This window comes from Petromyzon marinus, chromosome 21, assembly GCF_048934315.1.
Source record: "Petromyzon marinus isolate PM22_M1 ecotype Great Lakes invasive population chromosome 21, UKy_Petmar_22M1.pri1.0, whole genome shotgun sequence".
Lineage (NCBI taxonomy): Eukaryota > Metazoa > Chordata > Hyperoartia > Petromyzontiformes > Petromyzontidae > Petromyzon > Petromyzon marinus.
Genome location: NC_133687.1, coordinates 1135642 through 1148703, shown reverse-complemented (window position 1 = coordinate 1148703; position 13062 = coordinate 1135642). Strand labels below are relative to the sequence as shown.

Sequence of the window (13062 nt, the reverse complement as noted above, 5' to 3'; positions counted from 1 at the left end):
GCGGTACAAAATTCTACTCACCTGGTATCAACAATCAAGGGTATTTCCCTGTCCCCAGACGACCTGCTTGTCAGTTTTGATGTAGTTTCCTTATTCACCAAGGTTCCTGTACCTGACACCATTGCAATCATTGAAGACTTGGTTCATCAAGGACTAAACACTGAGGTACCCCCCCTGGTGAGACACTGTTTAACCAATACATACTTCACTTGGAATGGAACTTTCTACAAACAAACTGAGGGCACCCCAATGGGCTCCCCCCTTTCTCCAGTTATAGCTAACATTTTCATGGAGAAATTTGAGACTGACGCCATCCAGACTGCCACTCTGCGCCCAACCTTATGGAAGAGGTACGTGGATGACACTTTTGTCATCTGGCCACATGGCCGGCCTGCTCTAGACCAATTCTTCGACCACATCAATTCCATACACCCAGCCATCAGATTTACCATGGAAGTCGAAATAGATGGCAAGATACCTTTTTTGGATGTCCTAATTAAAAAGAGACCTGATGGTTCAATGAGCCACTCTGTCTACAGGAAAGCTACCCATACGGATGCTTATCTGAAACCGGATTCCCACCACCATCCATCACAGAAGAATTCTCTCATCAAGACTCTGTATCATAGAGCCCAATGCATATCCGACCAGGAACACATAAGCAGTGAACTCAAGCACGTACACCAAGCTCTTAGGGCTAATGGTTACTCCGACTATACAATCCGCAAAGCTATCACTCAAACCATGAAGAAGAACCCTCTTGAGGAGCCTTTCAAAACCATCACTTTACCCTACATTGCTGGGATCACAAAAAAGATCTCCAAAATCTTGAATAAACACAAGATCCAGGTCCGTTTCAACACATTACATAAAATCCGTGATCTGGTTCCGTCTGTAAAAGATGTGATTCCGGACATACAATACCCTGGTGTCTACAAACTAAGTTGCCTCTGTGGTAGTAGTTACATTGGAGAAACCAAACGCCATATCTCGGACCGCATTCGTGAACATAAAGCAGACCTTAAACACGGTAGGACCAACACCTCGGCCGTAGCAGATCATTGTTCTAATTCAGTAGGCTCACATGCCATTGACTTTTCCAAGACGGAGGTTCTTTGTAAGCCATCTGGCTTCCATGAGAGATTCGTTCATGAGGCTATCCACATATACAAACACAGAGACAATTTCAACCGAGAAGATGGATTCTATCTTAGCAATCATTGGAAAGATTTGATAAATCATTTCAGTTCTTGATTGATTGTTCACGCTTACAGTGGCTTTCAGACAGCATACATAAAAACAAATTTCGTCTCCCCCCTCCTCTTTTCAAAAAATAGATGGACTAGTCCTGGCAAACAGCCAATCGTTGCGCGTGACGCAAACGTTATTTATATATATATAAATAAATAAATATGCCGTTTTCAAAATAAATTTATGCAAACCGACACACCTGATGATGACCGTTTGAGTTATGGTCGAAACGTCGTGAGAATTTTTTATTGTTTTATATATATTTTGTTATTTTGTTGTTTCTCTTCAACGTGACTTTACCGAAAAAACTAAGAATATGAATTACTGCAGTCACGAAAGCTTTAAATCAAAAACAGTAATACATTTGTCACGTTTCATTCACGTGACAGTTTTATTAATTGGCTGTGTCGGTTTGAGGAGGGTTTACGACACATGTTAAGATTACCTTATCCCAAAAAAATTATTAATCGTAATATTGGTGATTAATGGCTACATATAAAACAGATTTGATATGTTTATCCAATTCCTTTAAGTCGTTTTGCACTTGGCGGGAAAAGAGTGCCTGCAGAATTCCATGTGTATTAGAAGAGAATGCTCCAACTCCTTTCTTGAAACCTACTTCCTCTTTTCCCCTCTAGATGCACTATCGCAAATCACCATCATCTGGCGACTAAACCAATCCCGAAGGCATGAGTACTCATACTCCTCTGCCTCACACGGCTCACCCTCTTCCCTATCAGCTACAGCCCGTCCCCTCCCCCTATCAGCATTAACACGCTCACCTGAGTGTCGGGTTCTGTGTGTACCTTATGTATACGGGTCTGCCTATGCGTGTAGAAATGTATATATATACTGTATACCCATATGCCTATAGGTATGTACTCTATCTCTATGTTTAGATTCCAGTGAAGATTATCTAAACCAGTCCTAGGCCTCCCCTGGGTCGACTCTGCCTCAAATGAGTACCTGATGCGATGTGTAAACATCGCCACTAGGGAGACAAAGGCGGCCAGGCGTGGTGCTGGCCACCCACGCCCTCGTGTGCTGTTCCAACCTTTATATGTGCTTGCTAACAGCACTTGCCCCAACAGTCTGTTAAGGTTATACGGGGGATCTTTGTTTGCAGCTCTCTGTGGGTGTTCCTAACTCTTTCTGCCACCTCATGCTCTCATATTATATTTTCACATTATATTTGCACTGATATGCATTAATTTTGTTTACGACTGTTAAATACCTCATTTGTTAGTTGTGCAATATTCCCTAATTCTCTGCAATATTGATGTGTTTATCTTTGTTTAGTTGGTCCTGTGCTCACACACCATTGACCTCCCACGTAAAAGTCAGGCAATTGCCTAACAAATAAATAAATTAAACTCGAACCTAGCTTAAACTATTCCAAAGCGTCAATAAATATTCCTTCCCTCACCTCGACTTTGCCTACCCAGGGTTAATTATTGTGAGGGGGACGCCATCTGCATACAATGGGGTCACTTGAGGTTATCTCGACAAATCTCCTCTCCCCTGATGTCTGTGGCTCCAACTGCTGTTCACCCGACCCCCACCCGATATGGCTGCCCCTCGTCATAGACAAAGGGAATGGCGTTCATTCTGACCCTTGTCCCATTGTTTCACGCACGAGACAGTGTTAAGCTCTCGTCAGGCTAGCGCCTGTTGGCCCATCAATCAACCCTTATCTCCCGTCTCCCTGGCAACACCTCCGGCCTAAACGTGCACAACCGGTCGACCCCGTTTGCACCTGCTTCACCCCTTACCACTGGCGGTTTGTCCATGCACACCTCACGCGCACCTGTTTGCTCTCAGTTGCCCTTGGTTAACTGTGCGCATTGCATATTTAACTACTCTACAACAGTATTAAAATGGGCCTCAGCATCAATCACAGACCCCATCCTAATCCTACCCACCCGAGGACAAGACATTCGGTTCCTCGGATTGAACAGCCTGGCTGTGTCGCCATATAAATTGTGGATTAGTGAGCAGACCCCACGAGACATTGAATTTGGGGCATCGCAGTGTTGATAGGAGGGCTCGGACATGGTAGAGGAAGATAAATTCCTCAATGAAAGTGTGTTAGGTAGCGGCGATGTGAGCTCATTGAGGGTCTGTTGGAGTGCCTTAGGTCACTTAGGTGGTTTCGCCCTTGGTTCACTTCAGTAAGGAGTTGCCAAAGTTCCTGGCCTATTGTATTTGTCACAAGGGGTAAACCAGCCGACTATAATGAGACAGGACCATGGGAGACTTTCAGCATCGTCGGGGGACGACACAGAGATGATGTGCGGAACGCACCAAACCCGGGTGAGTAGACTCGTGAGACGCATAATGAGTCTGATTGAGAATATGATTCAGGGGCCTGCCCCCGGAGATGTAGTCACTCCGTGGTTCAGGAGAGCACATTCATTTTCCAATGTATGGGTGCGAATAATTGTGCAGGGCTACCAACCTAAAAGAGGAACATAGGGGACTGATTCCACGAATATTGTGTGACAAAGCAAATGGAGAAGGGATAAGTCCAGCATGGTGTAAATGGAAATATGCTAACCTAAGGAAAAATGGGATTGGCTACTCTCAAAGTTTTTTGACCTAGTCAATAAAGGGAGATTACTAGCAATTTGTTGAGGTGGATCCTCGATCGTATAATTGTACCCTGGTGCTAGACAGTCCCAGAGGTGACATGAGAGTCGTGTGCTGAGTTTTTTTTGCTCTTCTTGAATGTCTTTAGTTACTTGGTGATGTTGAGTTGTCTCATCAATTGTGGCATTCATGATATGAGCACCATTTAAAGGGGGTGAGTGTAACCGGGTCGGTTAGGTTACTAATAAATGGTGCATACAATTGTTGTTCTGCCTCTCGGCAGGTATGGGGGTGTGCATACACAGGAATTTCATGATATGGTGTTGCGTTTGGTCACGTGACCAGGAAGTAACGATTTAAGATTCTCTAAGCCATGAGGCAGGGTGTCAGCCATTACACAGAGTACAAAATGGAGGCACAAATAGCGTCTCAGTGAAGACAGGTGCATCTGTTCATTGTGGTACTTTAAGAAGCATTGTTTCGTAGGTTTGTTTATGTTCTTATGATACTCTGAATGCTGTTATAATATTAGGATTGCCGTTATAATGCTGTAAATGCTTTTATAATGCTGTTAAATTGTTATGATAAATATGAGGCCTAGTTAACAACGAAGCCTGCCACTTGCATTGTGAATTTTACTTATAGTTGGATAAGTGGAGCCAGACTTGTGCCTATGTAACTTTCATCCGATCTTGAGAGCAAGGATGAAGAAGTATCTCATCCACAGTTCAGTGTTATGTGCAGCACTGTACATTTAGGCTGCAATATGGTGATTACACGAAGTGACCTTATTTAACATAGTAGCTTATTCTCTTGTATAGCTATCCAGTGCTAATGTAGGTGCTTGTTCCATCCAGGACCGATTGTTGAGTTTCATGTTATCTAAGACAATGTTATGATGATGCAGTGTTCATTCATTGCATTGATATTCCAAGTATTAACAGATGCTGCATTTTGTGCTGTGTTTTTCCATCAGTTTTACCTCATTCAATTCATTAAATACGTCGGTGTTGGATGTTCACACTGGCTCTGAATGTTTATTAAATGTGAGGTTAACTACTCGGATATTGGTGCAACGCAGTACACAGCGAGGCCGAGACAGAAAAAAAGACATTCTTCTTGGAGCTGTCAACCAGCCAGCTCCTCAGGCTTGGAGCTCTCAAGCAGCCAGCTCTACAGCGAGTCTACATTAAACTTGTGTTGCAAGCATCGCAGCATGGAAAGCCACAGTTCAGCAGGGAGAGATGCTGAAGCAAGTGATTTAAGCAATCCAGGACCACCCATCCTGCCTCAAGAGGACCAAGGGAGTTCAAGGCCCCAAAAAGAGGTCAGGCTGACACAACGGGCCTTGGAAAGCTATGACGCTGAAAAGCAAGCCAGGATACAAAGAGCATGAGACAGGGTGACAGCAGATATATCTGAAGCTCAAAACACCTCAGACACAGTGGCCTCAATTCAGCAGGCCATACAGCGAGTGAAGGTCAGCAGTTCAAACTACAAACTGCTGGGAAATAAATACATCTTCCTTCTGAAGAAGGTGAAAACAGTTTCAAGTTTCATTTATTAGGTATAGCCCTGTGTGCCATGCGGCTCTTAAGTCGAGTGTAACCGCAACAAACAAAATTTTAACACAGAAACATCCCAAAGCGACGACGAGCAACAGAAACATCCTGGAATAAACCAGCAAATATTCCCCACACAAAAAAACTTATTAAAACGCTGCGTGCAAAAATCACAATGTGGTGCAAGCCAACAACAACAACCATAAGATAATTTAGATTAACTATATGTTTTCGAATCACCAAAATAAAGCTATAAAAACAATGTAACAACAGTAATCATAGGAACTATGATTATAAATCTAACAATAAACGATATACATAACACGTATGACAAAACCTGCAGCCATAGCTGGCAGCACGACACTCCCAGTGTATGATGTGTGAGTGAGTCAGCAGCAGCGTGAGTGAGTGTATGATGTGCGAGTCAGCGTATGATGTGCGAGTCAGCGTATGATGAGTGAGTCAGTGTATGATGTGTGAGCGAGTGTATGATATGTGAGTGAGTCAGCAGCAGCGTGAGTGTATGATGTGCGAGTCAGCGTATGATGAGTGAGTCAGTAGTAGCTTGAGTGAGTGTGTGATGTGTGAGTCAGCGCACGATGTGTTAGTCAGCGTATGATGAGTGAGTCAGTGTATGATGTGTGAGCGAGTCAGCGGCAGTGTGAGTGAGTGTATGATGTGCGAGTGAGCCAGCACACGATGAGTGAACCTGTGTATGATGAGTGAATGGGTCAGTGGTTGTGCGAGTGTAGGGTGTGTTAGTGAGTAAGCGCATGATGAGCGAGTCAGTGCATGATGTGTGAGTGAGTAGGGCATTGAGGGAGTGCACATGCAAGAGCACTTCCTTGAACTGCTCGATGATAATTTTAAGGCAGTGATTCAAGACGCAATGGACCGTGTGGAGGGCTTAAGAGAGACACGATCTCAGCACTGTCTCATCCAAGTCCACCACAAGATCTAAAGGCTCAGCACACAGATATCATCTACGAGTATTGCAGCAGCTCAGACACAGGCAGCAGCATAAGCAGCAAACGCCCGTATCTCCTACGTGGCTGAAGAGGAAGCCATGTTAATTGAAAAGGCCCACATACAAGAAGAATCAAGCATAGCAACTGCTGCCGCATGGAAGAAAGCAGAGCAAGCATAACAATTGCTGCCGCACAGAAGAAAGCAGAGCTGGAACAGCAAGAGAGTACATTGGTGGCTACTGCCGAAACGGAAGAAAGCAGAGCTTGAAGAGCAAAAGAGTATATTAGTGGCTACTGCCACACGAAAGAAAATTGACCTGTATGCTAAGTTACGTACCCTACAGCTAAAAAATAAGCAGATGCTGCAAAGGCCCAGGCAGAGGTGCTCGAAGCAGCAGCCAATCTGGATAAGGAAGATAATTGGAGTGAGTTTGGCACTCAGATGCCTGTCAAGGACCGTGATCAACTTACCAGAAAAAATGTTGGACTGGTCTGAACAATGCACCAATGCTCCTCCACCAACCGATACTGAGATTGCTCTGATTTGAACTAGACAATTTAGACAAGACTCTCCTGAAATCACACTTAACATTGACGGAAAAAATGTCTACATCTGATTGGGAACATGTAGACAACATGACAGCCTCTTCAGCCACCTCAATGTCAGCCAAATTCAAAGATAACCTGATTTCCAAGTTCAACCTCCTTTCCAAGAAGAAGCCAGATCCACACGTTAAAAAGTTAAGACAAGATTGTTATCAATCAGCGTAACAGTCCATTTCAGACAGCCTAAAATCGGTTCTAGCCAAAGGGTTGAATTTCGCAGTCACCCCTAAACACATCCCAGTTGATGATATCATTGGCCAGGTCGACGCAGCCCTTAGGGTTTGGGACACATTACTGCAGACGTGGCAAGATCAGAGATCGATGCAATCCTTAAAAACGCTAAGACACCTTTAAAAAAGAGAGATGACATCGTCATCCTCTCAGCCGACAAGGGCAATTCCATAGTCATCATGAACAAAACCACATACAATAACAAAATTGAGGACCTACAAAATCATGGTAGCTATGCCAAAATTAAAAGAGATCCCACCAACCACCTCGTTACAAAAACCAACAATGTCATCACTGATTCGACATCTTTGATCGAACCAACCAAGCGCTTTTCCTTAAAATCCTCTGCTGCTAGACCACCCAGATTGTATGGCTCACCAAAAATCCATAAAGAAGGGACACACCTTCGTCCTATCGTCTCCACCATTGACTCACCCACCTATAAACTGGCCCGATTTCTGTTTGAGACCTTACAACCATTCACTGGTAAGACCACCTCAGCTGTACTCAACTTAGCTCACTTGGTATCGTTAATTAAGGACATCTCACTATCTCCAGGTGATTTGCTCGATAGTTTCGATGTGGTCTTTTTTGTTTACCAAAGTTCCTGTGCTTGACACCATTGCAATCATTGAAGATTTGGTCCAACAAGGACTGAATGCTGATAGACCGGCCCTGGTGAGACACCGCCTCACCAACACTTACTTCACCTGGAATGGAACATTCTACAAACAAGTTGAAGGTACCCCAATGGGTTCTCCCTTATTTCCAGTTGTAGCCAATGTTTTAATGGAAATTTTTGAGACAGATGCCATCCAGGCATCCACTCTACGTCCGTCCTTGTGGAAGAGGTACGTAGATGACACGTTCGTCATCTGTCCACATGGCCGACCAGCTCTGAACCAATTCCTCAACCACATCATTTCCATACACCCATCCATCAAATTCACCATGGAGGTAGAAAAGGATGGCAAGTTACCATTCTTGGATGTTTTAATCGAAACGAGACCAGATGGTTCAATAGGACACCCTGTCTACAGGAAAGACACCCATACGGATGGCTACCTAAAACCTGACTCCCATCACCATCCATCCCAGAAGAATTCCCTCATCACCACTCTATACCATAGAGCTCGTATTTTCGACCATCACCACATAGCCAGTGAACTGGAGCACGTACACCAAGCCCTCAAGAAGAATGGATATTCAGACTACACAATCCATAAGCTATCACCCCAACCGTTGGAAAAGAACCATCTGAAGATCCAATCAAAACCATCACCTTGCGTTACCAAAAATATTTCCAAAATCATGAGCAAACACAAGATCCAGGTTCGATTTAACACAGTACATAAAATTCGTGATCTGATCCCATCTGTGAAGGATGTGATCCCTGTAATGCAATACCCCGGCGTCTACAAACTATGCTGCGTCTGCGGCAGTAGCTACATTGGGGAAACTAAGCGACATGTATTCTTGGTTCTTTTGGTAAAGTCACGTAGAAGGGAAATAATAAAATAATAAAAATGAAACAATACAATTCTCACGACGTTTCGATTGCAACACAAGCAATCATCATTAGGTGTGAAAAACTACAGCAAGAAAATTTGAAAAAAGTGGCGTTTTTTTCTTAACGTTAGCACCACTGACAGCAATGTTAAGAAAAATCGCCACTTTTTTCCAATTTTCTTGCTGTGGTTTTTCACACCTGATGATATTTGCTTGTGTTGCAATCGAAACGTGGTGAGAATCTTATTGTTTTATTTTAATAATTTTATTATTTCCCTTCTACGTGACTTTACCGAAACAACCAAGAATATTAATCCCTGCAGTCACGAAAGCTTTAAATCGAAATTTAAGCGACATGTCTCGGACTGTGTTCGTGAACATAAGGCAGATCTGAAAAACGGTAGGACCAATACCTCAGCTGTGACTGATCATTGTTTTAATGCGGTAGACTCACACGAAATTGATTTCTCTAAGACGAAGGTACTTTGCAAGCCCACTGGCTATCAACAAAGATTAGTTCATGAAGCCATCCATATATATAGACACAGACACAATTTCATCCAAGAAGATCGGTACAAACTGACCAATTATTGGAAGGACATTGTCAACCAGTATAAGTCATAATTGTCTATGATGTTCCCATCCTACCACCTTCCGATATTAGTTGTGCTTTACGCCCATTTCAAACTTGCGCTTTCACAGTCACTTCACGCGCCGACCGCTTGGTTGCGGCTCTGCGATCTTCAATTAACATGCTAATCTCTCTTTAACATGCTAATTTTCACCTGGCAGTCCTTTTATTGGTGGAAAACAAACCACCGCCAGGCTCGCTGCCGAACACTTACATTGTCATTGGCTACTGACATGTGGACTACGCCCATTTCAAACCCTTATAAACAGGTCCCCTTGGAAGCTAACCCCCCTTTTCCTGAAAACAACCACTTGTGTTGCGATTGAAACGTAATAGTTTTCTGTTATTTAAAAAAAAAAATTACCTATCTAAATCACTTTACTGAAAAACCCAAGAATATGAATTCCTGCAGTCACGAAAGCTTTAAGTCAAGATTCAAAGTGTGGATGTCGAGGCATCACCGTCTCCATGCCGAGTGAACATGAATGCTGTCTACGAGAATGGTGGAAATGCATATCCTGCCCTGGCAGTTAGTCGCCAACTCAGCCTCACACACGTGGGGTCAGACAAAGATGCATCAAGTCAGACCCACATTCCAGACAGTCACATAAAGGGATCAAACCAACGTGACCAAAACCTTTTGGGCCCACAATCCAACGCCATTGTGAATGACGGCATGCAAGGCAAAACAGCCAATTATGGCACTTTACAAGCGCCAGTATGGACACACCCTGGATCGGCAGGCATAGGGGACTTTGCTAGGTACCTGGCTCACTGTGAACTAATCAACACAGGACTCGTAAAGTTTGATGACCACTCTGAGAACTATTGAGCCTGGAGATGTACCTTCAGGAATGCAGACATCTCCGCAAGTGAAGAAATCGACCTGTTGGTGAAATGGTTAGTAAACGAATCTGCAGAGTACGCAAAGAGGATCTGGCTGGCAAACATAGACGACCCTGCCTCAAGCCTGCATGCAGAGTGGGAGAGGCTCGAGGAATGCTATGGTAGCCCAGAAACCATTGAGAAGGCTCTCTTCAAGAAGTTGCAGAACTTTCCAAAAATCTCTGGTCGAAACAATAAAAGGTTACGAGAGCTTGGAGATCTTCTGATGGAGCTTGAATCAGCCTAGGCTGACCCCTACTTACCAGGTTTCATTTTCTTGAATACCTACCATGGAGTGAACCCCATTCGTAGAGAAATTGCCATTCGACATGCAGGAGAAATGGAGAACAGAGAGTTCAAGATACAAGTCAGAGCATCAGGTTGCATTCCCCCCGTTCTCGTTTTTCTCAAATTGTATCCACAACCTGGCGAGGACTAGAAATGACTCGAGTTTCATGTTTGGCACCACGGGGATCTCCAGTCCTGATCTCCCAGAAATCGAAAGAGCAACGGCGAGATGAGGAACAGCGAGAGTGCCAATTTCCGTACACAAGACTGAGGTCTCTCCTACGATATTCGTAAACTTCGTCCAGGCAACCATCACAAAGAAAAAGATAGAAGATCCAGAAAGGAAATGTCCATTGCATGATAAACCTCACTCCCTCCAGAAATGCCTTGAGTTCAGGAGAAAGCCATTGGAAGAGCAGAATGATATGCTGAAAGAGTTTGGAGTGTGCTTCAAATGCTGTGCTTCTACAAACCATCTTGAAAGGAATTGCAAGGCAGATATCAAGTGCGAGGAATGTGGCAGCGACAAACACGCAACTGCTCTGCACACATTTTACTCCAAACCCAGTAGCACTAAGACCGCCACATCCACTTCGTCAGTCACAACCAAATGCACAGACGTCTGTGGAGAAGGCTTCAAAGGAAAATCTTGCTCAAAGATTTGCCTCATCCGAGTTTATCCCAAAGGACATCCTGAAAGAGCAGTAAGGATGTATGCCATGATGGATGATCACAGCAACAAGTCTTTGGCAAGGTCAGAGTTCTTTGATCAGCTAAGTGTATGTGGGAATTCCTTTCCATAAACGCTCAGAAAATGCTCAGGACTGATGGAGACAGTAGGATGAAGAGAGCGGCCTCATGGTGGAAACCATAGATAGCACCATAAAGCTAACCCTTCCTATGGTGATAGAGTGCAACGAGATACTGGACGACAGGAGCGAGATTCCCACGCCCGAAGTTGTACATCACCACCCACACCTGAAACTCAAAGCAGAGTTCATCCCGCCATTGGATCACGGGGCACATATGTTACTTCTGCTTGGCAGGGACATGCTGAGAGTCCACAAGGTTCACGATCAATGCAATGGACCTCACGACGCTCCCTATGCCCAGAGACTTACCCTAGGATGGGTCATCGTAGGTGATGTCTGTCTCATTGGGACACACAAAGCAGACCGCATTAGCACATTCAGAACAAGTGTGCTCACGAATGGACGCACGTCGTCCTTCAAGCCATGCTCCAACCACTTCACGATGAAAGAGAAACTCGAAGAGAGAAGTCGAGGTTGTACCATGCAGACTTACGAAGAAACCACCACGCTTACCACGGCTTCACTTGTACATCCACTGTCTTCGCTGGATTTTGTTCCTCCACGTTTCATCAAGTCAGTCCTGACTGACGGGAAGAAGACAAAGATGAAGCTGCTGCTTGTCACTGCTGGTGGTCATGGCAGTGGTCGCTCTGGCCGTGACCTCTCCGTTTCTCGACCCGGAGCTGTCGTCCGAGTGGGAATCCTGGAAGGAGTTCCACGGTAAGGCCTACGACCAGAAGGAGGAGGGCTGGAGGAGGATGATTTGGGGGAAGAACCTCAAGAAGATCGCAGTGCACAACCTTGAGCACTGCGTGGTCAAGCACACCTGGTGCTTGGGCATGAACAGCTTTGGTGACATGACTAGGGAGGAGTTCCAGCATACCATGCTGGGCCTCACGGGCTGAAACGGCACCAGCAAGGCCTCCCATGGTGCCATGTTCATGGAGCCCACCTTCTTCAAGGTTCCCGAGTCCGTCGACTGGAGGAAGCAGGACTATGCCACCGACGTCAAGGACCAGGGCGAATGCAGTTCTTGCTGGGCATTCAGCACCATGGGCTCCCTCGAAGGGCAGCACAAGCGCAAGACGGGAGTGCTTGTGTCGCTGAGTGAGCAAAACCTGGTGGACTGCTCTTCTGCTGAGGGAAAAACGGCTGTGGTGGAGGACTCATGGACTTGGCCTTTTCCTAAATCAAGAAGAACAGTGGCATTGACTCAGAGGTACATCACCAGCACAATCCACAAGTGTGTCAGGTGTCGGAAGCTATGTGGAAAACAAAAAGAACAGAAAATGGCAGACCTCCCAGCTGATCGACTCAGTATGGAACCTCCCTTCACCTCTGTAGGGATCGACGTGTTTGGACCATGGACAGTCATCTCCCACCGCACCAGAGGAGGGCTCGCAAACAGCAAACGTTGGGCGGTGCTGTTCACCTGCATGGGTACGCGAGCAGTGCACATCGAAGTCATCGAGTCCATGGACTCTTCGAGCATTATAAATGCACTCCGGAGATTCTTCACCATCAGAGGGCCGGCCAAGCAACTCCGTTCTGATTGTGGAACCAATTTCACTGGCGCATGTAAAGAGCTTAAGATCAATACGGAAAATATTGAAGATGATTCGGTAGGAAAATACCTAAGTGACCAAGGCTGCACATGTATCTTGAATCCTCCTCACTCTTCGCATATGGGTGGTGTTGTATATGTGGGTTTGGGAAAATTGATGAAAAAT

At 45.0% G+C, this 13062-nt stretch overlaps 1 pseudogene; it reads left to right on the top strand.

Moving 5' to 3' along the window:
• The first annotated feature begins 11230 nt into the window (after window positions 1–11230).
• On the top strand, window positions 11231–12641 carry LOC116944360 (procathepsin L pseudogene; annotated as a pseudogene).
• Window positions 12642–13062: the final 421 nt, after the last annotated feature.